The sequence below is a fragment of the Rissa tridactyla genome, chromosome 2 (assembly GCF_028500815.1).
Source record: "Rissa tridactyla isolate bRisTri1 chromosome 2, bRisTri1.patW.cur.20221130, whole genome shotgun sequence".
NCBI lineage: Eukaryota > Metazoa > Chordata > Aves > Charadriiformes > Laridae > Rissa > Rissa tridactyla.
The window spans coordinates 77344451-77368685 of record NC_071467.1 but is presented as its reverse complement, the minus strand read 5'-3'; the positions used below and the strand labels follow the sequence as shown (position 1 = coordinate 77368685).

The 24235-nt window shown below is 39.5% G+C and overlaps 1 protein-coding gene across 4 annotated transcripts in view; it reads right to left on the bottom strand.

Annotated features, from left to right (window-relative positions):
- The window catches only part of ADCY2 (adenylate cyclase 2), a 229022-nt gene that overhangs the window by 162499 nt on the left and 42288 nt on the right, over nucleotides 1-24235 (bottom strand). The gene's annotated exons all lie outside the window — the stretch shown is intronic.

The window sequence follows — 24235 nt, the reverse complement described above, 5'->3', positions numbered from 1 at the left end:
TACAAAAGATTATATATTTGATGGTATGCATATGTTGCAAACTCAACCACATATTTGAGAAAACGTAACTAGATTTGGGACACAGATTTTGCACACATAAGTAAGTGGGCAATTCTGAAAATGTGCCAGCTTGCAGATAATTATATCTCTGTGTAAGTCTTCCCATCAGTTTTAGTTGACTTACAAGCCTATTCACCATCTAACAGTTGTATACATATCATTTAACTCAGAAAGCTCCCAAGCAGGTATGAGCAATGATAATTTGTTGCTCACTTCTCTTATTGTCAGTTTGTTTTCTTCAGATTTGCATGTGATGATTGCATAGTCAAAACTGAACCGTAATGTATGTGTATATACAAGGCAGCAGAGGCATTATTCTCCATCATGGAGACAGAATTGGATGGAGAAGAAAGTCCACTTCTGTTCTCCACTCATCTTTCTCCAATTCCTCCACTAAGATCAATCCAGCTCCTTCCTGACCACTGATACTCCTTTTGATGCTGCCCAACTCTCCCATACGCCCAAGAGTCAAAAAGTTCAATAGCATGAAATGAAACAGAACTGCAAAGGACATGAGGGATAATAAGTAAATGAAGTAACAAAAGGACAAAGGGAAAACTTTGCTTCTGTACTCTTCCAACCTACCAGCTGATCGCACAAAGAAACAGCAGTGTTTGGCATCTGTTTAGTTTCAGTCCTCCCTAAAAGTTTTAACTGTGATCAGATGTTAGTAAAAACAACAGCAAAGAAAAGGATGTACAGACTTGGTCTAGATAAGAGAAGGGTTATGTAAGTATGATGTTTTCAAGTTGTCCTGGCTGGGTAAAAATCAGCTGCGGTACCGAGAGAACAAACTGACAGTCTCAAAACTTGGGAAAGACGGACAAAGTTCTGGCAGGCTAGAAAAGGGAAACACAGCATGTGTCTTTGAAAGGCTGGGAAAAAGGCTAGGTATTAAGAATGGGTCAGCTTAGCTTCAATTCCTGGAGCAGCAACAGACCAAATAATAAAACAATTCATAATCAAGAGTTCTGAAAGTTAAGAAAAATGTAAGTAATAATAGCCAGGGTGACTTTGCTGAGAACAAATCGTGTTAAAGCAATCTCATGTTCTTCTGTCATGATAACTGGGTAGGGGAAAACCTGAAAAATGGGTTAGGAGCAACAAGGGATGTGAAAGGTCCTCTAATATAGGCATAAGATAAATGGATGCCAGAGGCAAAACACCTTACCAGCGTGTAAGACCAGCTGCCTAAGACATGTTTCCAGTTAAAAAATGGTTTGAAGAAGAATCCTGAACCCTAGTTCTGGAAGGATTTCAAATGCCTCCAATCCCAATGACTTTTAATGAAAATGAGGTTTTGTTGTTTCTAAGTTTAGCTTTCTAATTATCTAGGGGAAAGATGGCATTTACATATTTGTAAGATTTTTATGATTAGCAAATAAAAAATTTTCCTTCTCGGTCTTGTCACCAAAAAATAGAACTTGCATATTTTCTGTGCTTGAATATGGTTTGACTTTATAGCCAGACCTCCCTCTCGTGAGGTCCATAGAATCATTGGAAAAGACCTTTAAGATCATCAAGTCCAACCATTAACCTAGCACTGCCAAGTCCACCACTGAACCATATGCCTAAGCACCACATCTACACGTCTTTTAGAGATGTCCAGGAATGGTGACTCAACCACTTCCCTAAAACTCATTAGTGGATATAAGATATGATATATCTATGATTATATCATATATATTCATATCTATGAATATGAATATATATGAATATCCATATATATTCATAACTGTGATATGAATATATCGCTATGATATGAATATATATATGAGTGAATCTATGATATGAATATATCTATTCATATCTATGATATGAATATATCTATGAGTCACATATCTATGATATGAATATGATGCTGTTGCTTTTCAACTTTGACATGAAGCATACTACTAAGCACATAAAAAAGATTTTGGTATATTGCAATGCTTCTAGTGGTATAAGCGGTATCAGCTCCAAATTTGTTATAGTGCTCTAAATAAATATCTTTTCTTTAAGCTACCCCACTCCTTTCCTTGGTCAGAATACATGGATAATTTCAACCTTCCACAACTACAAACAGAGAGAGCTTTTAGAAGTTTCAACCCCTTTTGACATTACGTATTCACACCTCAACATCAAACAGGCTGAGTTGGACTGAAACTGTGTTAAAGAACACTTGGTAACAAATTCACCTGTCAATTCTTATATTTGCATCTTGAAGTTTGGGTCTGAGAATGCTGTTGCAAAGCAGGAGAGATATCAGTCATGCTAAGACAGAAACTCTCATCCAAAATGCACATAGGAATAGCTCCTGCCAATAGTTCTTGATTCTTGGCCACAATCCTTTTCTCTTATTTCCAGTAATGGTCTAATGACTCAAGGAGTTGAGAGCTCCGTTTATCACAGAGGTTCCTTTTTTATTTCACTATAGCTCAAGAATATTCTCCTCAGGTACCCTGATATAAGATGTTTCTACTCTTCATCTTGATAGCAGAAATGCATAGTACGTAAGGCTTTGGACCTTTCAACGTATTTCAAAATGTTGCTGTATTTAAGTTTGATACTGTAGAAGTCAATACTTGAAGGCTTCTGAGTCGGGTGGTTCTTCGGGTAGAAAGAGGAGACAGGCTTTCTGGACTGAGTCACAGTCTGCAGAATGGACAGCAGCCCTTGACCCTTTTCATGATCGTTTTGTAAGAATTAGAAGAGTGCTGATACAAACACTAAAAAGCAGTGATGTCAAGCTCTGAAGGACCCCACTATCCCATTGCAAGAGTTGCTCATGTGCATCACATGCATGTCTGCATTTGGGGTGTGTAAAGACAGTGTCTGTAAAGACAGTATTAATATACAGTGCACTATTTTTGACACTATTAAAAGCAGCCGATTCCACCAAAGTGTGCCATAACCACAAAGCCCGTCACTGTTTTGAAACTGTCTTGGAAGCAATCGTTGATGTGACTCATCACTACAACTGCCTAGTTGAAACACACTTTTTGTCCTCATCTGAACTTAGACTGCTTTAGGAATTTGATGCTCAGAGACTTTTTCAACAGGTTTATGCTATCCATACCTTGGAGATGGGGAGTATTTGGGCATTGATGGTATGCATCACAGCATTCACTTTTGGTTAACACCAGTGTAACATCTTACAGAGAAGTACGTGGCTTTCCTGCTTTGATTGAGGGGTATCCAGGGCTCATGCCCACCATTCTTGGCTGTCAGAGCTTAGCAAACTCAGAGTGTGTTTGCTGCTCTGGGTATCTTTTCTCCCACGCTTCAGCAGTGCCACATTTTCATCTACTGTGTTCTTTTCCACAGTGATTTAAAGGATGATAAGCGGCCATAGCGTGGCTGTCTAGGTGGATATGTAACAGACTATTTTTCAGCAGATTTTGTGCAGCTGCTTTCAGAAGGCCAGGGAAAGTTCTCACACAGATTGCTGTAGTGACGCCATCAGAGAGACTTGGACACCAAATGGGGTAATGACAGCATGGCATGGGAATTAACTGATGATCACAAACGCTCATTCTTCTCACAGAACACAACATAAAACTATAGGTAAGCATCTTCATGCATCTTGCAAAATGGAAAGATTATGGCTGTACGGGATAGAGAAGTAGCTCCTTCTTTAAATCAAGCCCATTCTGATTATTTTTAATGATGCCATTTTTGTCCCAGCATCTCCAGATGTGTCTTGGACACTTCAGACTCTGACCTATACTGGTGACTGTGATCTGGGAGAACTGGTATGAAGCTGATAATATGCGGTGGTCCGCAGACATTGTTGTTGGAAAGGTCACTGCTTTGGACTGTGATGCCTCAAACTGCAGTGGACTCAACCCATGGACCCAACCTGTTTTTGGAGCCCATGGACTCCACCTGTTCTCAGAAACCTCATCTCCCTGGTGTTGCCAGTTTTTACGCTGAGTGGTATAACCTTAACTCTGAAGGGTGTCTGGAGTAGAAAGTTTAACATATTTTAGACTTTAAAATTGTCTTTCCTAGCATAGAGGGTACCACAGGGGATGTTGCTTTTGACACTGAGAACAACTGTACAAAAAGATACTAATTATTCATTTTATACAAATTATGTTCCAACAATGACTTACAATTTCCCAGCTAGACAGCCTTTTTAAGATTGTGTTAAATGGTTAATCCTAACTGGCTTGGCATTTGTAAAATTCATTCAACTTAATGTTACTCTGACCAGAATTTCCCCTTGAGGAGTACGACATCTTGGCACTGAAGCAAGCACGCAAATCGAAATGTGCTGTTTCAGTATGAGTCAGGGGAAAGCACTGCTTTGGACACAGACAGCAGTAATGAGGCTATAGCTAATAAAATATCTGTAGTTCTTTGGGACAAGACTCACAAGTGTAATGACAGCAAAACGCGTGGGAAAATAGTGTTAGCTCTTCATTGTGTAACCACAAAAGACCCCGTTCCCATAATTAAACTGTTAGACCATAAATATTCACACTAAGTAGGCTAGCCCACTACAGGATCACTTTCAGAGGTTTTTCAAGATCAGCTTCCTCCTTACTGTGTAAAGGGAGTAAAAATTCATCAAGTAATTAAAGAATTTTCCCTTTGAAAGACACTTGGATTACAGCTACTGATTTCAAATTTTGTCTGTATACATAATCGCACAAAAGAAGACACCCTATTTTTTTCTAAATAAATAAGTGGGTTTCATAAAATAATTGGCAGGACCTGCTAGTCTTACAAAATACTTACAAATACTATAGTCATGATTTAATAAAATGTATGTATTAAGGTGTCAGAAGGGTATTTATACAAGCTATAAACGGTATGTTAAAACTTTGTGTAGGCAGAGTAAAGGTTGCAAATATCCAAAGGTCTTTGCCATTCTACTTCTTCTGAACTTCAGACCTCAAATCTTCAGACTCAGATTTCTAAAAGCCAGGAGAGAGGGAGAGGAGAGGGGAGGGGAGAGGAGGGGAGGAGAGGGGAGGGGAGGGGAGGGGAGGAGAAGGAAGGGGAGGGGAGGGGAGGGAAGGGAAGGGTTATGACAGAGTATATGTAGAAATATACAAGAAGCTAAATTTTAATTCCTATAAAGCCAGTGCTTCTGAAGTGTCGGGCATATAATATATCTCAATAATCAAATCAACAAAGAAGACATTGCTTGTGATTTACTCCACAAAATTATGTCCACAATAAATCATTACTTAATGCATTTTTGCCAAACACAAACTTTCATTTTCCAATAATTATCATAGAGGTAGTAAACAACTATGTAAATCATGCCTTGTTCTTGAGCATGGAGAACTCTCAAACTAATACTCCCTTTCTTTTGTGTAGAGGTCTGGGTTTAAACGTCATCAGGAAACAAACAGCCATTACAGCCTCTGCCAAAAAATTAACTACAACCATTAGCAAAATAGGATAGAATAAAAGCAAGTTGACTGCAAGGAAATGGATATTTTAAAATAACTGTGTAATAAGGGACCTTTAAATATGCTGCTGAAGTCACAGACTGATACGACAATAAGTTGAAAGACTCCAGAAAAGAAAGTAAAATTCACATTTGAAATAAGCAAGACATTATCTGATTGTGTGCTATCTAGTGTGTGATTGCATTCTATGTCACAGAATCTTTTCTTTCACTGAATGGAATCAGTAAGAGGGATATGGGATCTGGAAGGAGTGACCCAAGGACCATCAGCAATGGCCCAACAATCCACAACAATGTTTTGTCCTTCCTGCTATAGAAAGAAGGGACTGATCTACCATCATCTCTAGCAGCTTTGAGATTATTCCTGAACACATTCGGAAAAGAAAGGATTTGGTTCACTCGGTAATGCCCGTTTGTACTATCATTCTCTTCCTCACTTAATTCTTCTCTTCCTGCTGTATCTCCTCACCCTTGTTTCAATCACAGTATAGTCTAATTAGTCAAGAAGACAGATTTGTTCTGTTACAATGCTGATAGGTCCCTGCAAGCAGAAAGGCAACTTCATAAAGCACTATATAGCCCACCAATGGCATCTGTTTGCAGTGATTTGAGTCTTTAACCGGACCAGATGACAATAAATTATGCCTTTGGTTTTTTCAGTGATGAGACAAGTGAAAAGCATCAGAAATAGACGATACATTGTTCACCCTTGTTATTCTTCCCTCTTGTGTTTTACCCATAAATATTAAGATCAGAAACCTACAACAGCAGTAATAATAAGGCCAGCAAGAAAGGGATTAGAGCACACCGTTAAAACCAAACCATGCCACTGTAAAAGTAAAACCAGACATGTTTAACTCTGGGTAAGACTATGCTGCATCCTCTTCAGAGCAATACCACACAATTCTAAAGTAAACTGCAATTAAATTAATGCATTTTAAAAATGGAAAATCAAAAGAGATCCAATCGATTATACAGTATATATAAACAGACTGAAGTCCAAAGCAATAAAAAGTAATTTCACTTGGACTATTAAGGAGGTAATTTTACAACACTTAAGCACTTATGCCTCTAATTTAAAAGGAGTCTAAAAAGAACATACATTGAAAACATTTTCAAAGTTGCCCTAAAAATGAAGAAACATACACCGGGAAAGACGCATAAATTGCATAAAAACCTAACCTGGCTAGAATGGATCTGAAAGTCCATGCTAAAATATGCGTGTGTGAACATATATAGAAAGCATGAGCAATGACTGAAATTAGTTTAAATCAGAATTATAATAAACTAGTAAGTGCAGAAGATGAATACACTACACTTCAGGAGATCCAAGGAGGGTTTTCTGCATGTTAGGCATGAAAGAAATCTAACAGTGAATTTGATCAACTATTATCAGAGCATGTAAAACTGTTAATTATAATAAAGGAAAAGCAGAACCATCAAATAAAAATGTAAAAATGTCTGTTCTCTATTAAGAGGAAAGCTAATTGTTATATTTACATTACCCTAAAGAATAATTGTGGTACAGCTTTCTGTTCCAAAATATTAGCTTATGAGTATATAAAGCCACAGACACTGATTTTGAGACATTTTTAAACAGCAGGTCCAATAAACCATGCTCAGGCCTCTTACAGAAGTTCTGGATTGTGTGTATCAGTACCTCCCAAACACCGGGAGAGTTCCAGAGAACTGGAGGCAAATTGGATTGGTAAAAGGTAAAAATAGGAAGTGAAAAAAGCAAATAAATGGTCGAGTTTTATACACTGAAGGGATTGCGTTGGAGGACTCAGAATTTATTCAATGTCTTCCTAAATGTATTGTAATAAGGAGCGCAATAGTGATGTGGCAATGCTTGATGGGTTTTTAATATTATTCAGGGTACTCAAAAGCAACAACGCATGGGAAAAGTTGCAGTTGCCTCACACTGCTCTGACTGGGCCATAAAATAGCAGATGAAATCCAAAATAACAAGTACAAAATAGCAGGCATGGGGAAAACAACTTTAACTGAACACTTAAAAAAGCAGCCTTCACCTTGGTTACTACAACCTTAGAAAAAGACACAGGAGTCACTGTGAGCAGCTCTTTGAAAAAAAAATGATAGGAGTGGTTGAAAAGGCAAATAAAAGGGGAACAATTATTAGGAAAAGAATAGAGAATCAAGCATCACGATGACATTGTATGAATCCATGGTGTGCATGTTCCTTGATTAGCTCATATAGTTCTTTTCTCCCCATCTTAAGAAAAAAACACCAAAGAACAAACCCCCATGTTGATAACATTCCCCCTAAGCCTTCTCTTCTTCAGGCTGAACAGCCCCAGCTCTCTCAGCCTTTCTTCAAATGAAAGATGTTCCAGTCCCTCAGTCATCTTTGTGGCTCTTCACTGAACTCGCTCCAGTAAATGCATATTTCTCTTGCGCTGGGGAGCCCAGGACAGGACCCAGCACTCCAGATTTCCTGTCACCAGTGCTGAGCAGTGGGGAAGGATCACCTTCCTTGACCTGCTGGCATGGTTCTTCCTAATGTAGCCCAAGGCATGATCTCATGACCAGGTCCAGCAAAGTACCACCCAAAACCATGAGGATGTCTAAGCCCTGACAGACCTACGCCTCTGACATACTGACCACGGGAACTTTGCAACCATCAGAGTAGCCTTAACAACACATCGAGAAGCCCTGGGAATCTTCTGTGTTCGTGGTTATCAGAGTACCCACCAAGAGCAGTGCTTGAAAGTGAACAAGGAAAAAGGAGGGGTCACGGTGAGAAGCAAAAATGTAATGCAGCTCAGCAGGGTAACTGCACCTCTGTGTTCCGGAGAGCAAGAAGTGCCCTGGGTATGGTACCAAGTAACCCAGCAACTTCCCAGGGAAGGAGGGCACGCCTCTCCCTGACCTTGTCTACTATCAAGCAGGAGTATGCAGATGATAACACTGAGAAGAGTAGTCACTACCCCTAGAGAGCAGGAGGCCTCCTTTCCTTGAGACACACAAGGGTCAGCAAAGGGCAACACAAGCCCTGGTAAGCTGATGTTTGCTGTGGCAGGTGTCAGAATGAGGGGAAAATAACCAGAAGCATGGTAAAGAGTCATGGTTGCGGTATATCTGGTAGAAGAAAATGGAATAGTGAAGAGCTCGAAAAAAGGAAACTTGGATTTCCTTTGCACAGATCAATAGCGCACTGATCAATAGTGTCGTTTAACAGCTCAAGACAGAATCTGTTGCAAAGGAAAGACGTGGTAAATTGAAATGACTGAGCAGTATGACTCCACTTACAGAAACCTGATGACCTGAATGGATGGATTTTTGCAAATCATGTTTTTTCCTAAGCGCATATTTTTAGGCAAAACAGAGAAGAAAGAAGAAATTGCGAAGGAAAGGAGCCTCTCCATGACTGCCATGAAATACTGTGACTATGTACAGAGTGGTAATAGCATAATGCTAATAGAAAGAAAGGAAACAGATTTCTTCTTAAGGAGAGCTGCCACAATATGACATAACACCTCTTTGGAAAATTTTATTAATCATAGAAACAACATGCCTAGAAGTGTATGATGTCAGAAGAGCAGACAAAACCACGTTAAGATAATCTAAACTTTCAGGGGGGAAAGAAAAAAACCAAGGAAAAAATCATAGCATTTAATTGTCGTGAGGCTAAGGCAGGTTTTGTAGCACTTACAAAAAAATCTGTGTTATCCCTCTGCAACACCTGCCTTTCCCAAAGGTATTCAAATAATTTGCTAATATATTCCCAAAGACTTTAATAACAGGGTGAGATTACCAGTTTGGTTGTTGCACAGTGCCTTTGGGACCTCAGCCTTTTGTATTGATCAGACCTTTCTATTTGCGACCCTGGCTGTTACGCCTGCATGTGCCAATCCAAACCCATGGTGGGTTCTCATGGGAAAGGATTCCCACTGGCGCAGGTATCACCTCTTTTTTCCCCTTTCCCCACTCTTCAGTTGTGGGTTGTCGTTTACATTAGTGGACCCAATAATAAGCATGCAGAGAGCTTAACAGCCAAGCAGTGTGCAGAACCTGCCCCTGACATAAGCATGCTCCAGTCAAAACTAACAGCATCACATGCCGGAACAACCACCTGGCAGTCTGAGCAGGCCCTGAAGAAAACCATATAGTCACTATGGGACAAGTATTACAGAGAGAACCAACCACTGCACTAGAGAGGACACACAAGGAAGGATACTCGTCTGGAGTCCGCCTGGTGCTTCTCCTCCCACCTGGCCAGTGGGGAGAGTTTGTCCTTTCCCTTTTCTTTCTCTCCTATTTTGTTTGTGTTTCTTCACCACTAGAACCAAGGCATGCCATCAGCTACAAACCCTGCCAATAAATCTTTGTGCATGGGAACTTGTCCCAACATCCTTTAACACAACATCGTCCTTCCCCTCAACTTCTGAAAAACCACAAAGTGATTTCAACTTCAGAAAGTGGTCAGGTTTTGGTAGCCACTACGACTACAATCTTTACATGAACCCTGCGGAGCAACAGTGCTAGCAAGCTGGATGCTGCTTCCTTAAGACGAAAGTAGTGCTGTTGTGAAAGAGGCAGCCCGGGTCTCCTTTCCCCTTTCACTCCAGGCAAACCTTTCGGCAGGGCAAAAGGTGTGAGATGCAAAGGCTGAGCATTAATGTAGGAATAGATACGTGTACCAAACCTAGTAGTAGCAGCAATCATCATTATCGTCATCATCAGCATCATCATCATTCTCTTTTCCAGTTTTGACACGTAAAAATTGCATGTATTTTACTCATCACACTCCCCCAAGCTAAACAGAAACTCACACATTTATTTCCCACTGCCCCATTTTTAAGGAAAGCCTTTTTAAGGAAAACTAATCCTTACTAGATTCATGGATACAGATCAAAGGTGTTCATTCTCTAATAGGGATTTAATTTCAATTGCAATTCAATAAAAAGATATGGATCAAATAATTTCATGGTAATTCATAGAAATTCAACCTGTTTTGATAACACAGATAGGCATTTACTTGAGAAGGTCTCTCAGAGGTTTGGCCTTTTTTACATAAAGACTGAAAGAAGAAAGAAGATTAAACTGGAGAGAAACTACACAGAAATTATATTAAGGCTTGAATTTAACCTGACAGCCAAGCAGATTCACCATTAGCACAGTCATCCCAAACTTCTCTCATTGCCAGCCTGTATACTGTTCAAGGTCAAATGTTCTTCTCAGCCCAGGTTTTCACAATGAGCTGCTTTTCCTCCTAAACCCAAACCTTGCTGTCATAATGCAGCTGGGCTTTGCTCTCCAGAGATTTTTGTGGATTTCTTTTGGAACGGTGAGTATAGCAATGTGGAAATCAAAAAATAATGATAATACAGACCATGTCTTTGTTGCTGAGAAATTCTCAGATTAATTTCACACACACACACAAACACATTTTGTTATGGAAATGAAAAAAAATAATCCTGGTCATTTGCGTATATAAGTAAATAATTATAAACTGATACTACTTTAATGTAACATCTGCATTTAAAAAAAATTATGTAAAACTTAAAGCAGTTTTGCAATAGAGAGCAGCAGTGGAGCATATTCTTAAACTGGGTGATTTTAATAATCTTAATAATCCCGATTTTAAAAACAGTGTCCTTCACATTCGAAATACTGTAATTATTTTTATAAAGTGCTTATTCATTTAATGAATAATGTAGGCCTAGATACTTATGGACTAGTGATCATGTGCAACTGTTAATTGTAGCTATCTTCTAATCACAAAGAGATTCATTACGTAGCTATAGGATTAGTTAAATGCAGTAGACTAAATTAATCCCAGCAGGATGAATACAGAGAAAAAGTTATCCCAGTCTGTTTTAATAAGCATGGGGTTTCACGTATCGCTGCGTTTCAAATATTAAAATTAGTCAACAACTAATTTACATGTTATTTTGCAGAGGGTTCCAGCCGTTGCTCGCTGAAAAGCTTGTGTTATTTTGTTTCACACCTTCCTTCTCACACCTTTCACTCCACAAAGCTTTTTCTCCTCATAAGTTTTCAGTGGAACGATTTGTATGGAAGTTTGGGTCCCCAAAGGAAATACCAGCATACTCAACATCCCCAAAAACTTGTCAGAAGTTTCCAGGAATCAGAATAGCACCTTTTTTACAGTGAAATGTGTCTAGGCAGCGTATACTGCACACACCGAAAGGCAAATTTACCTGAATTAAACAATGAAATGTTTGGTATGTTTCTCCACTTAATAGAATCATAGAGTAATTTAGGATGGAAGGGACCTTTGGAGGTCACCCAGTCCAACCTCGTTTCAAAGACAGATAAAATTCAGATTACTTCACAGAATGGGCACGACCTCGCATTAATTTATTGTTGTCTACCAAAACTGTATGCGCTTTTATATAGTGATGAGTTCATTAAAGAAAAGCTTTAAACAGAGAAATATAACATAAAAACATGAACTGTTCTTTAATTTTCTTTTCTTATAGTAGGAAATAACATTTGTATTATCAACAATGATGTTCAATTTTGCAAGTGAACAGAACAAGGTAATTCCCCCAAAATGAAAGGAATTATTTTCCTCTCTTTTTTGACATACTCAATCCCAAATCACTATCGGAGACAGACCTCCAAATCCAGTCACGGTCGTGATCTTAGCAGATAGGACTGGAAGAAAATAATTGCCAAAGTTAGAAGAGTCACAAAGTGTTAAAAAATAAATGGTCACATTCCACTTAAATTGTGCCACAGTCTCACTCAATGGAAACGCACAACTTTGCCCATGAAAAAATAGCTGGAAAATAAAGGCAAAAATTTCCAGATACTGTTGGGAGTGCAATGACAAAAGATAACATTCCAACAGAGGCGTGAAACACAAGCAACACTCCTCGCAGTTATTACGACAATACAGTAGTGATCTTCTCTCTATTTTTTCTATCTGATTGTTCACATGCACAGAAATAGATGGAAACACACAGACATCCACATTAACAGATATGGCTAAATGCTACCTCCTAATAGATGTTTGCAGATCATACTTTAAAAATCAATGGAAACCATGCATGGCTTGTAGAAGAAGAATACAGTCGTAAGGTGACATTCTCAATGTATTTCTGAGGAAACTTGCCAACTACAAACGAGTGCTCTACGCCAAATCCAAAGCCACTGATTTAGTGACTTAGCTGACCTGATTTAGTGCTAACAAAATAAATGAAAAAAATATGCCGTGCACTTCAGAAGCAGCTGGACTTCACACCACCTCCGTGACAGGTGAAGTGAAAAAATCTATTCTTGCAGTCAATTCAAAGGCCCGAGCATTTAAATAAGCCAGAGAAATAAACTGAAGTTTAAACTAAACATAGGTCCTGCATCCTGCATTTCTCTCCCAGGCAGCCTATCCAGAGGACTAACATATCACCATCACCAACAAATCTATGCCAACATATATTCTTACACAAACTAAGCTGCCTCATTCCTTCTCCCTGAATGGATCTGGCTGCCTGACCAGTGGTTACAGAGAAATCTTACACCACCAAGCACAAAGAAAGCTTCATTCAGGTCAGGGGCAAAAGGTGCCTCAGTGTGGTTTCAAATGTTGAACTACGTGGGAGCAATGGGATATTTTTTTGCTTCTACCCATTAGCATGACAACTGCCTCCCGCGATTGCAGTGGCAGGTTAAAAAGCCAGCCATAGCAAAGTGACTGACTGATTATCACTGCGTCTCATCTAAACCAGTAAGCCACAGGTATTAATTCCACTTAAATGACCGGATAAAGCAAGACTGACAAGCTACAGCTGTAACACACAATGTAAGATTCAGAGACTCAAAAGACTACACACGGAGCGTGAACACTGCCCTGACTGGTGAAGGAGAGTTTTTCACCTCACATTAGGCTGGCAATTTGTAGGTTAATAATTTAACACAACACCAGGTCTCTCAACAGTCCAGTGAGAGGGGACTTAATAACTATCTCTGCCATCAGGTAGGAGCGGCTTTATCCAGGCAAGAAAGCAGAAAAGGATGATGTGAATCTGAACAGAACCACAGGCCAGACTGGGTGTAAGGGAAACGTACACATCCAGATCAAATTTCTGTTCCATGAGTAAAAAGGTAGAGTTTGCGTAAGAACAGGTTTCCTGTGCATAAGAACATGATGCCCAACCACATGATTAGATGGATGCTGCAAACAACCAGACAGAATGAGAGACGCTTTGGGGTTCATCTAAGGATAACCAAACCTAAGTGTGATCTTTCTTTACTTGTTGTATTCCATCTCAAAAAACATTTTCAACTTTGTAGCTATTTTCCTTTTTTGTAAACAAATTGCTTATTGTACAATTATTTTAACCTGGATTGTGTTACAGGTGATTGGTCGGTAACTGGCAAATATTATCCCTGCCAGAGTGGTAATCCTTAAAAATGAGATACTGAATCACACTCTCACAGTGCTCAGTACAACTCCAGAGAACATATAAAAAATAAGTGTCGAGCGAGATGAAATGCTTCGAAACTGGGTCAGCAGGGGTTTGCCTGGAAGAGATGTCTTCTGATGATAAGCACAGACCAATGACTTCATAAACACATGAGCAATGGCTTTACTTCCAAGAGCCTTCCAGCAAGCTTGGAGCACCTATGAAGATAATTCAGTTCATTTAATCTATTCCCTTGCATCAGGAATCGTAATTCACATCTGCTTTTTTTCCATTCATGCTAAGGACGTCAATGAAAGCAATACCGCTGCACCAAAATGCCGAGTGGGTGACACAGAACAACTAATTCTAATACACTGGATGTTCAAACCCATTGATGTTTACATATCTCCAAATTTTACAGATGCTACTATTTTAAGGTGCAACGTAACTACATCAGGAACATGATTTAGCAATCGGTAAGCTCCAAGAAGTCACAGACAGCTTAGACAAATATCATTATCTTTGGTGCTTGAAATAAGCCAGTGTATGCCAGTACACACTAACAACATCTGAAAGAGATATGCCAGTACTTACCAAGAAGGGGAACCGTAGATAAAATCACCTAACACAAGATTTCAGCATTCCCACACTCATACTTCTAAAAATTCATAAAAGTACTTCTGAACTCCCGTTGCAACATTTAATTATACACATCTTACAGACACTGTAATTATTTCACCAATACGACAGGAGAAATCTATAACAGAACTCCACAGCTCCGAGATGCAATTTTCTACACTTTGAGCTACTAATGGACAAATCTTAGCATTATTCTGCATCCAGTCCACCTCGGCAACCAGCTTTTTCCTACAGGAATAGTTTAATAAAAGCTTTAGCTACAAATGGAAAAAAGCATGAATTAAAGATGACAGGATTAAAACTTAAAAACAGGCCACTATAAAAAGTGAGGCTTTAAGTGGCACCTTTTACAATCATTGCTTCTCTAAAAACAGCTCTCATAAGGGACAGCTAACTACATTTGCAAGGCTGGCAATATTTGTCATCACTGTACTGAAGCTGAATAAAAAGAAAAGATAATTTATGTATAACCTCATCTATTTCTAGGTGAAATTATCATTATTCCAATTATAATTTTCTTTTTACCACAGACATAATCATTTTTATTCCTGAGAAATTTTTAGTGTATATAAAAGCCATGCAAATGTTTCTTTTCCAGATCAAGTCATTTTCATTTACACCTTGATATGAGAGAATATGTTCTCTACTATACCACACACATATTCTTAGACTAAGGAAAACCCTCCCGGCCCCTGGCACCAAAGCCTAAGAGTACTATGTCCAGTGATATTAGTACAGTTATGTGCAAGGATTTTCCCTCCGATCGCATCCTACAGATTAATGGCCTAAAGGATCAAGTTTGCCAATTCCTTTCACTCCTATCAATGTCACTGGAATACATCAGTTTTCCCTGGCTGTGATGCAAAATTATAGAAATGACGTACTTCTTTTTCAATAATTTCCTTCCTCTTCCTAAGTCTTACCAACATGAGAGGTTGTGGGTTTTTTCTGCAAACATATGGAAACTATGCCCTCTGGAGTCAGTGTATCTTTATCAAATATAAAAAAAAACAGAGTAAAGTAACTTGAATTTTATCACAGCGCATATTCTACAGAAAGGGAAAAAAAAGGCACTGTTCTTCTGTTGCTGCCACATTCTGACAGATGTTTCCATGCTACATAATGAGGGAAAAAAGGGTACAGTTTAATGCAGATGGGATTGAATGGGACTAGGAAATGTTGAGAATGCAAGAGTTTAAAGTCATTTTCCATTCTCATGTATGAAAAGCCAAATCACTCATGCCCTTTGAAACTTTAGTCAACCTGTTTTACAAGTTTGACTTACCTCAGAATGGTAGTCAGACATCTTAGGTGCTAGCCACTGTTCATGAAATAATAATGCTTTTTATCCCATGATTTTCTTTTACACTAACAGCAGAACAGAAAATCTTGTTGGGGAAGGAAAAAGTACAGGCTTAATTCTGTTCTCACCTGGTTATACTAAGTTGGTAGCAGTGGGGTTATTTTTGATATACAATAGTATGAGACCAGAATCAAGTTCGATAAGTTAGGAACAGATTTGGACTCAGGCAGTAAACCCAAAATTTCTAAACTTGATCATTTTTATGTTTTATTGACTTTACATGTTTTGGCATGTTCATTTAACTTATTGCAGTAGCTAGGCAATAGCTAAAAAAAATCTTGGAGAAACGATCAATAAGGTGAAATTGAAGCTAGGAAAGGCACAGCCCCCCAAAACTTCAGAATGCAAATAAGTAGAGGTGAAAATATTTAAGTTAAAATGTTATCAGATAGGAAGAAATTATGTTATATGTCTAAAATGCATGAGAAATCACACTGCACGTTAGCTAAAGTGTGATTTTATCAACAATACTAGTCTTTTGCAATATTTTTTTTTTTTCTTAAATCCACTTAATCTTTGTCCCATCCTTTTCTTCCACGCCCACAGACTTATTCACGTACTTAGGATTAGGCACTGGAATAAACTAAACAGTAAAACGGTTTCTGCAAAACTGGTCATTTTCAGTATGCTTTACCTTCTCTGCCTTCACCCTTCACACTTCTTCCCATTACATTTTGGAAATACTTAATGAACCAAACATTCCAGTTTTGACTCACCAAAAGAATCACTGATGATTTGCCAAGAAACCGAGGAGCATCAGTGCCGTTTCTGAAGTGGAGCCTGAGAGGCAGCCCACTGAGCTGGAAATGCTTCCAGAGCTCCACCTTGATCGAGGCTACCTCTGCACTGCTCAGGTAAGTAATAATGTTGAATGATTTCATCTGTCTTGCAATATTCCATGTGCTTTGCAAAAAAAAATCTTAAACATATTTGACAGAGCTCTGCGCATGCTATCACAAGTGGAAGTTTGAAATGGGGGAGAATTGGTAGGTTTTATAGCTCCTACGCAGCTACCTAAGATGGGTTATCAACATCTAATGTCACAGTTCAAAGGTTCAATACATTTGATCCTGCTAAGGATAGACAGAGGCTCTGAGCAATGATCAAAACCCAGGAATCTCCCTTTTCAAAGGGTACTAAATAAGAATTTTTAGCCTGGCTGTGTTGTTCTATGTATAAAGAAAACGTCTCTGCATTTTCAGTGTAAGAATATGAAAGAATATGATGTAAAAACATTCCTCTCTACTCCCAAATGCACTACCCTCTATTCCCAAATGCCTGCTAATGTCATAAAAAGTAATTACAGAGACAGACAAGATGCCAAGCCTGCAGAGCAGCCAGGCATCCCTCTTCCTGGGTGCTGTCCCTCCTTGGTGATGACATCAAGATTTTGCCTCTTCCAGTCACTGTTTGGTTTGGGTTTGGGGGAGAAGTCGGGGGTTTTGGTTGACTGTCAGCAGCACAAAGGTGGATACTCGAAACAGTTAACTCTGACATAAAAACACAGGGAAAACCCTCAGACCTAATCCAAGAAGGTGAAATAATTTGCTGAAAAGAGAAGGAGGAAGCTGGTAACTGGGAAATAACTGTAATGTTACCAGGCTATGACACAGTAAATACAAAGAGAAATGCACATGCTTTTCATGGCAGCATGCTGGACCTGGGCTACTGAGGTTTATAAGCCCTTCTTTTTATCTTTTTGTTGCAGGCAAAATGGTCTTGACTTGTGAGATTTTTACTTAATAAGTTGACAGCTAATGCCAACTTCTGATCACTGCTTTGGTTATTGGAATAAAAAAAAGAACATGAACAACTAAGCCAGCACTGCCCTAGCATGGGCCACCCACAGCCACTGTCCCTTGGGGGTGTCCCTGCCCTGCTGTGGGTCACCCATGGCCACGGTCTCTTCAGAAGGGCGCCCATTTGGGATGAAGCACCTTGTTCCAGGAGGACACCTCCAGCCACACATCCCATCGGCAGCCTCTCCTTCCCTGTGTCTCCCCCAGAGCATCTCCCTGCCTGCCACTCTGGGGGCACTGCATGCTGCTGTGGTTGGCACGTCATGGCGGGGCTCACACCAGTTTCAGAGCTGTCTGGACCCCGCTCTGGACAGCACAGGGCACCCTGAAGCCCCCACTGCCAACCCCTGTCGCCTCTGCCCCATACACTTCCCCAAGCCTCTCTGTCACGTGGTGTTATCTTCTGAGTTTCGGGTATTGTTAGCTTGCTGCTTGTAAAGAAAAAAAGAAAAAAAAAGAGTCTCCTGTCATCATTTATATATAATCGTCATCATTTATATATAATTGTTCTCATTTATAAATAATTAAATGTGCAAATGCATATTTACGAGAGTCCATAGCTCTGCTAATGCTTGAATTTATTTCTAAGTAAGCTGGGTAAAAGTTCTCAAGCGCTTTCCCACACAAACCTATCAGACTTCTACAGCTGTTGACACTAGGCAGAAGAATTGTTTATCACGTGGAAAATGCCTGCTCTTTTAAATACGATGCAACACAGATACCTCTGCATGCATCAGCAGAGTGGAAAAGAAATCTAAACAGGACAGAAAGACTTCCATTAAGGCCAGGAAAGGAAAACAAAGAGTGATAATAATTTAGTTATGAGGCTAGAAAAGGGTAATAAATATCACTACACATTCATAGCGCTACTGAGTTAAATAAAAAATATTAAACCCCAGTATTTTGGAACATTCCACTTCGACACTTTTCAGCGATTTGTGTTGCAGAAGAGTTTAGAAATGAATGAGCACTGGGCAGGCAGAAGTTTGCAACCAAACTGAGCTCCGCCGCAGTTCCTGGGCTCTGGATGTATTTGTTTCTCATTCGTAACAAAAAGCTCCTCCTGCTGGATTGTGTGAGTTAGTCTCCCTCCCAGATGAGTAATTCCACATCGGAAACCCCGTACTACAGATTTACAGAGCAGCAATATAGACAACTAGGGCATCGATGTTAAAAAAAGACCAAGTAAAGCTAAGCTAAGCTTTGCTAAGCAAAGCAAAGCATAGCTGAGTATATATTCCACAGTGGCAAAGCCACAGTTCTCATTCGTGTCACTCAGTAATTACAACAAGTGCCCAATAATGCTGTAGAAACAAACTTAAAAGAAATCCGTTTGACTTTTCAAGGTGAAACACTCCATCAAGGTGCCCTTGGTTGTCCAGAAACCCTGAAATCAGCCATTAAAACACGCAAAAGTCAAAATGACTTTCAAATTTTCCTTTTGATCTTGGTAAATCAGGAAATGAAACTCCAAATAAAAATTGCGTTGTTTACAAAACTAAGTCCGTTTGATTACATCAATAACAAACGAAGAAAATAATTTAAAACTTTGTTGTTTTTTTTAATGGCATTGTTCCTTTAAGGGCTTCCTGTGGAGAAACTAAAATCTGCTGCTTTAAGCACTTCTCTTAGACAAATAAGTAGGTCCACTGGCCTTAGAAATAAAACACTTCACACCTCCTGATGTGTCATTAATTCCATCCTCTGGGGAGGTTATGGTAAAATAATAATTAATGTACTGCCAGAAAATGGTCTGAGATTTAAGGCCGTTTCCTTAGCTACCAATTGATGTGTTAGTTATTTTCCGTTTATTAAACGTGTAAATCAATGGTCACTATTTTTTAATGGGGATAGTAAATAGCTTTTTGATTTAAACCGCCAGCTTTAAATCTGGACCCACATCTCCGCTCAATAATAATATTCTCTTGAAATGCTAGCCCATATGTCAAACAAAAGCCTCGAACATAGATTCTGCTTTTATTAAAAGGATTCTTCTTTTAATTTTCCTCTATGAATTCTAACTTTTTTACAAGAACTTTCAAACCGCATAAGATTTGCACTTTCATTGGTGACTGTTCACTTGATACTCCAACCCTTGAAATCTTGAGGAGAAACTTGCGTTCTTCTCTGAAGAATTAATGTAAGGCAGTAATGTTGGAAATGTAGCTAAAGTTCCCTAGGAACAGTAATACAGCATTCTCTCCCTTACACCTTTCTCATTGCTTTTCTCTTTTTTTTTTTCCTTTCTTTATTTTTAGATTTGCAAAGCAAGGATAAACAAAGACACCGCTCTCAGAATGCCAGGTTGTTTGGCACAATTAAAAGTACTTCCAGGGAAATGTCACATCACGGTAAGATTAGTTACCAGCAGCACATAATATGGTTTCTTTCCTGTTCTCATTTAAATCATTTCACAGTAAGTTACTATGTCAAAGGCTTATTTAAGATAGGTGTTACTGTGCCGTAGTGGTCAAAAATTTGGCCTCGAATTTTCTGGTTTTACTGCTTAACAGAATCCAAACATCTTTTTCTCTTTTTTGTCTTCCTCTAGGACCCCATTTACCAGTTGTTCCCCGACAAAAATGAGAGCAGTGACAAGAAGACACTGCTACAGCATTTCTAGTCTATTTTGTCTTGTCTCTGACATACTTCCCTCTTCAAAAAAGCTAGCAAGCCTAAATAATACAGAAGCACTGTTAAAACCTGTGGTTCTGCAGAAAAAAGACCCCCTCCACACAAACTGTGAGACTAGAAGCCTGGGGAGAAAAGAGCCTTCAAGAGTGAACAGAGAAGGAACTGGGAGGAGGGAAGCAAAGGACCTTGAGGGTCACCACTCCACCTTCTTGAATGTGATCCTCTTCATTCCTCAGGGAAAATCAGAGCAGCAGCTTCCCAAACGCTGACGATTCAGCAGTGTATTTACATTTTGGCGGCAGCAGCAGTATAAAACTCACCTCCCTGAGCCCTCAGTCCTCTTCCATAGCATGTCCCCACGCTAACGCATGCAAGGAAAGCTAGTGGACAACCCCCCCAGAAATGTCCTTTTCAGGGAAATCCTCTTGTGAGGTGGTAAGAATATTACAGTGCCTCTGTATTGTTAAAAGAAGACAGAGTGCTTGCTGGACTGAAAAGGATCCTCCAGATAACCTGATCCTTCTCCTTATTTACACTAACTCAGTGAATGCTTGCATTATTGAAGCTAGAGCAGCTGCCTGCTACCACTGATATGTGAGAAGAATCAAGTTGTGCAGGACTGGTGAAACGTTTTCTCAACATAAATACCAAGGTTTTGCAGTAGTCCTATACTAAAATACGTTTCCATTTACTATTCCAGTACAAATGCTCTTCTGTAACAGCAGTTGTAACTCATGATGCACACGTTAATGAAATGTTACTGTTATTTTCATCAGAATAGAGTGCTAATAGGATGTAAAGTTCTATTGATGGTTCATTTTCAAATTGCTGTCTTCCATAGATGTCTTCTGAGAATAAGGAACTAAGACGCAGCATCCAGAGTTACTCATTCTGCCAGCAAGCTCCCCATTCATCTCTGCCAAGAACAAACTCGTTCTGATGCAAACGTTCCTCTTACTTCCACTCCTGAGACAACGTGTTACCTACAGCTTACGGCAATCAAGAAAAATTGTGTGTTGGTTTACTTGTGAAGTAAATACAAGTCACTAACCACTGGGGAGTTTGCTTAAACGTGCTGCATGCCACCTTTCTGGTTTTTGATGCAAGGCTTTATGTTTTGTACTGTTCTATGAAAGGTGGGAAAAGCATGAACAATGCAATGGCATAGTGTTGTTGCTCATTCGCAGGGTAGGGAATTAAATAGGGCCTTTCATCCATCCAACTAACAACTTTCCCTGTGTGGCAGTACTGTTGCACTAGCATGCTTTGTAAGCCTGTCCTTTGAAAAAAGACCTCTGGAAGAGAATGAAACTTGATTTAGAAGGAAAAATGGTCCCAGTTGTTGGGGGCTTTTGGTGGGTCTTTTTTCTTATCAAAAGGCCAGGCTCTTTTTGCACATCCTGATTACTTTGCAAATTGTCCTTTCCCAAGCACATTCGTACAGTGTCCTTGCATCTTCAGGCTCAGCACTGTACACACAAATCTTTCTGCTGCCAAACCAAAGATAATCTTTATCTCTTATTGTTTGTCCTGCTTCCCAAGCACTCAAAAAAAAAACCAACCCAAAAAAACCCAAAAAAACCCCAACAAAAAAACCAACCCACCCCCAAAAAAACATTAAAAAACAAACCCAAAGACCAAACAAACAAAATTGTCAGATTGGCTTTGCTTCAGACAGAAAAAGGCTACTTTCCCCCAATTTCTGGTTTACTCACATGCAGATTATACCCTGTTTTGTCCTAGCTCTCTGTCTGCAGTCATCAAGACCAGACATTTTTTATTCTTAGGTAAAAGCTAGGATTGTCTGATGCTAAAGTCTGTGTCTGTTTTATTGAGAATCGTAAGACATAAAAATTAAAAATACTTATATTCTCTCTTCTTTCTAAATTTGACTTTTACTTCCTTTATTTATTTATTTACTTAAAAAAAAAAAACAAACAAAAACCCACACCTTTTTTCCAACTGTCATTCGCAGATTCATAGAATCATAGAAAGGAAAGATCTGGAAGGGACCTTAAAGATCACCTAGTTCCAACCCCCCCGCCATGGGCAGGGCCACATTCCAATAGACCAGGTTGCTCAGTGCCACATACAGCCTGGCCCTGAACACTTCCAGGTATGGGGCATCCCATCTTTCTCCCCAACTCCAACAAATGAAGTTTCTTCCCCCTTCCAGTGCTCTCTTCTACTGAAGAAAAGCAGAATTTCCTACTTCTGAAAGTGACTTCTCAGTTTACGATACCAACTCTGAAGACAGAGCTCAAGCAGCACGTCTGGAAAAACAGCTACTGGGCATGCACGACACGATGTACGCCAGTGTGAAAACTGCCGTGCTGGGTGGAAGAGTTGTGCACCCAGAGCCTTCACACCCTACCTAGGAAGATAAAGCCATTGCTCCTGGTAGAGCACTCTGCAACTCCCTTCTTCCCCATGTGTCTGGATTTCCTCCCAAAGGAAACGGCAATGTGGAAAGAACGATACGCACCCAGGTCTTGTCAAAACATGCTGTTCGACCAGGATTCAGTCATGGGTGTGAGGTCTACAAGGCGTACCACACAGTAAATCAGATACAGTCTCTCAGGCCTGAATGATATAAAGGCTGGCTTGATTTCTCTGTCTCTCTCTCTTTCTCTGGGGCCGCCTTCTTTCTGAAGAACAGCAACAACAAAGACCATTTAAGAAACTGTTACGCAACGTTGCAATGGCCAGTTGTTTGTCAGAAGCAGGGAGAGTAGCCTCAAAAGAGCTTTGAACAATCTGAACTAGATAACACTGCTAACGTGATGGTAAACTCAACCTGTTGTCAAAATGAAACTCTGACTTCTTAAAGACGAGACTAAAGGTTCAAACACAGGAGGGCCCAGGAGGTCCACCCAGGAAGGGAAGGGTTTGAGGAAACATACAGGGAGAGAGATGATAGCTCGTCTCCGAGGCAGACAATCAATCCTGTAACACACCTGCAGCCAGCCGCACCGTATCAGCTAGCCAAGAACAACTTCAGACCATCAGCCTACGGAGCCGTACAAAACGGGGAACAAACCTTCTCAACACCGCCAAACAGCCAAACGTACCAGCTTCAGAAACTCAAAGTTCTACCCATTCAAGACTCAGAAAAACTTATTTTGGAGAAAAAATAGCTGCGAAAATTAAAAAAAAACACTCACGTGGTTACACTATGTAGAAACCTAAAATGTACTGAATATTTAAGCAATGGAGATTTTTCACCTAGTAATTAGAGTTATAAAAAACAGGGAGTATTATGTGGCACATTATTTTTAAGTATCCCGCAGACCATACAGAAAATGTCACATCAACTTGCCTAGGTTTAATCATGTGAAACCTCCTACTAAAGTTCTTATCAGCAGTAAAAACACCAGTTATAAACCCATCCTCCCCTCACATATGAAAGACAGCTGTCCATCGAGACTACCAATTTATTCCACCCAAATCTGGAAAAAAATTAACTCTGCATCCACTGAAAATATTAAAAACTCTACTTTCAACAGAATTCAAGCAATGATAACCCTAAGATAAATACAGTACTGACATCTGCTACGCTTCTGCTTCCCTTCCATTACTACTGCCAGTTAGGATCACACCATTTCTCAGTAGGACTGATGCCCTGCAGCACTCATTTTTCAACATTGACAAAAAATAGGTAACAAGAATCTGTAACAGATAGATCAGTTTTCTTCTAAGTAAAAAAAAAGCAAAGCTCAATTCTTTGCCTGATTCATATTTACATAATCAGGCAAAAAAGGATTGTTTTCTGTCAAGTAATCCATATGATCTTGAGATGATTTGCTCAACAGAAGGGAAAACCAGGTTTTCTCTTACCCCTTATGCTAGCATGCAAATGAATCAATGAACTATTATATGTAAAATTTCATGAGGATATTCTCATTAGAAGCCATATTTTGCAAAATAATAATTGTTT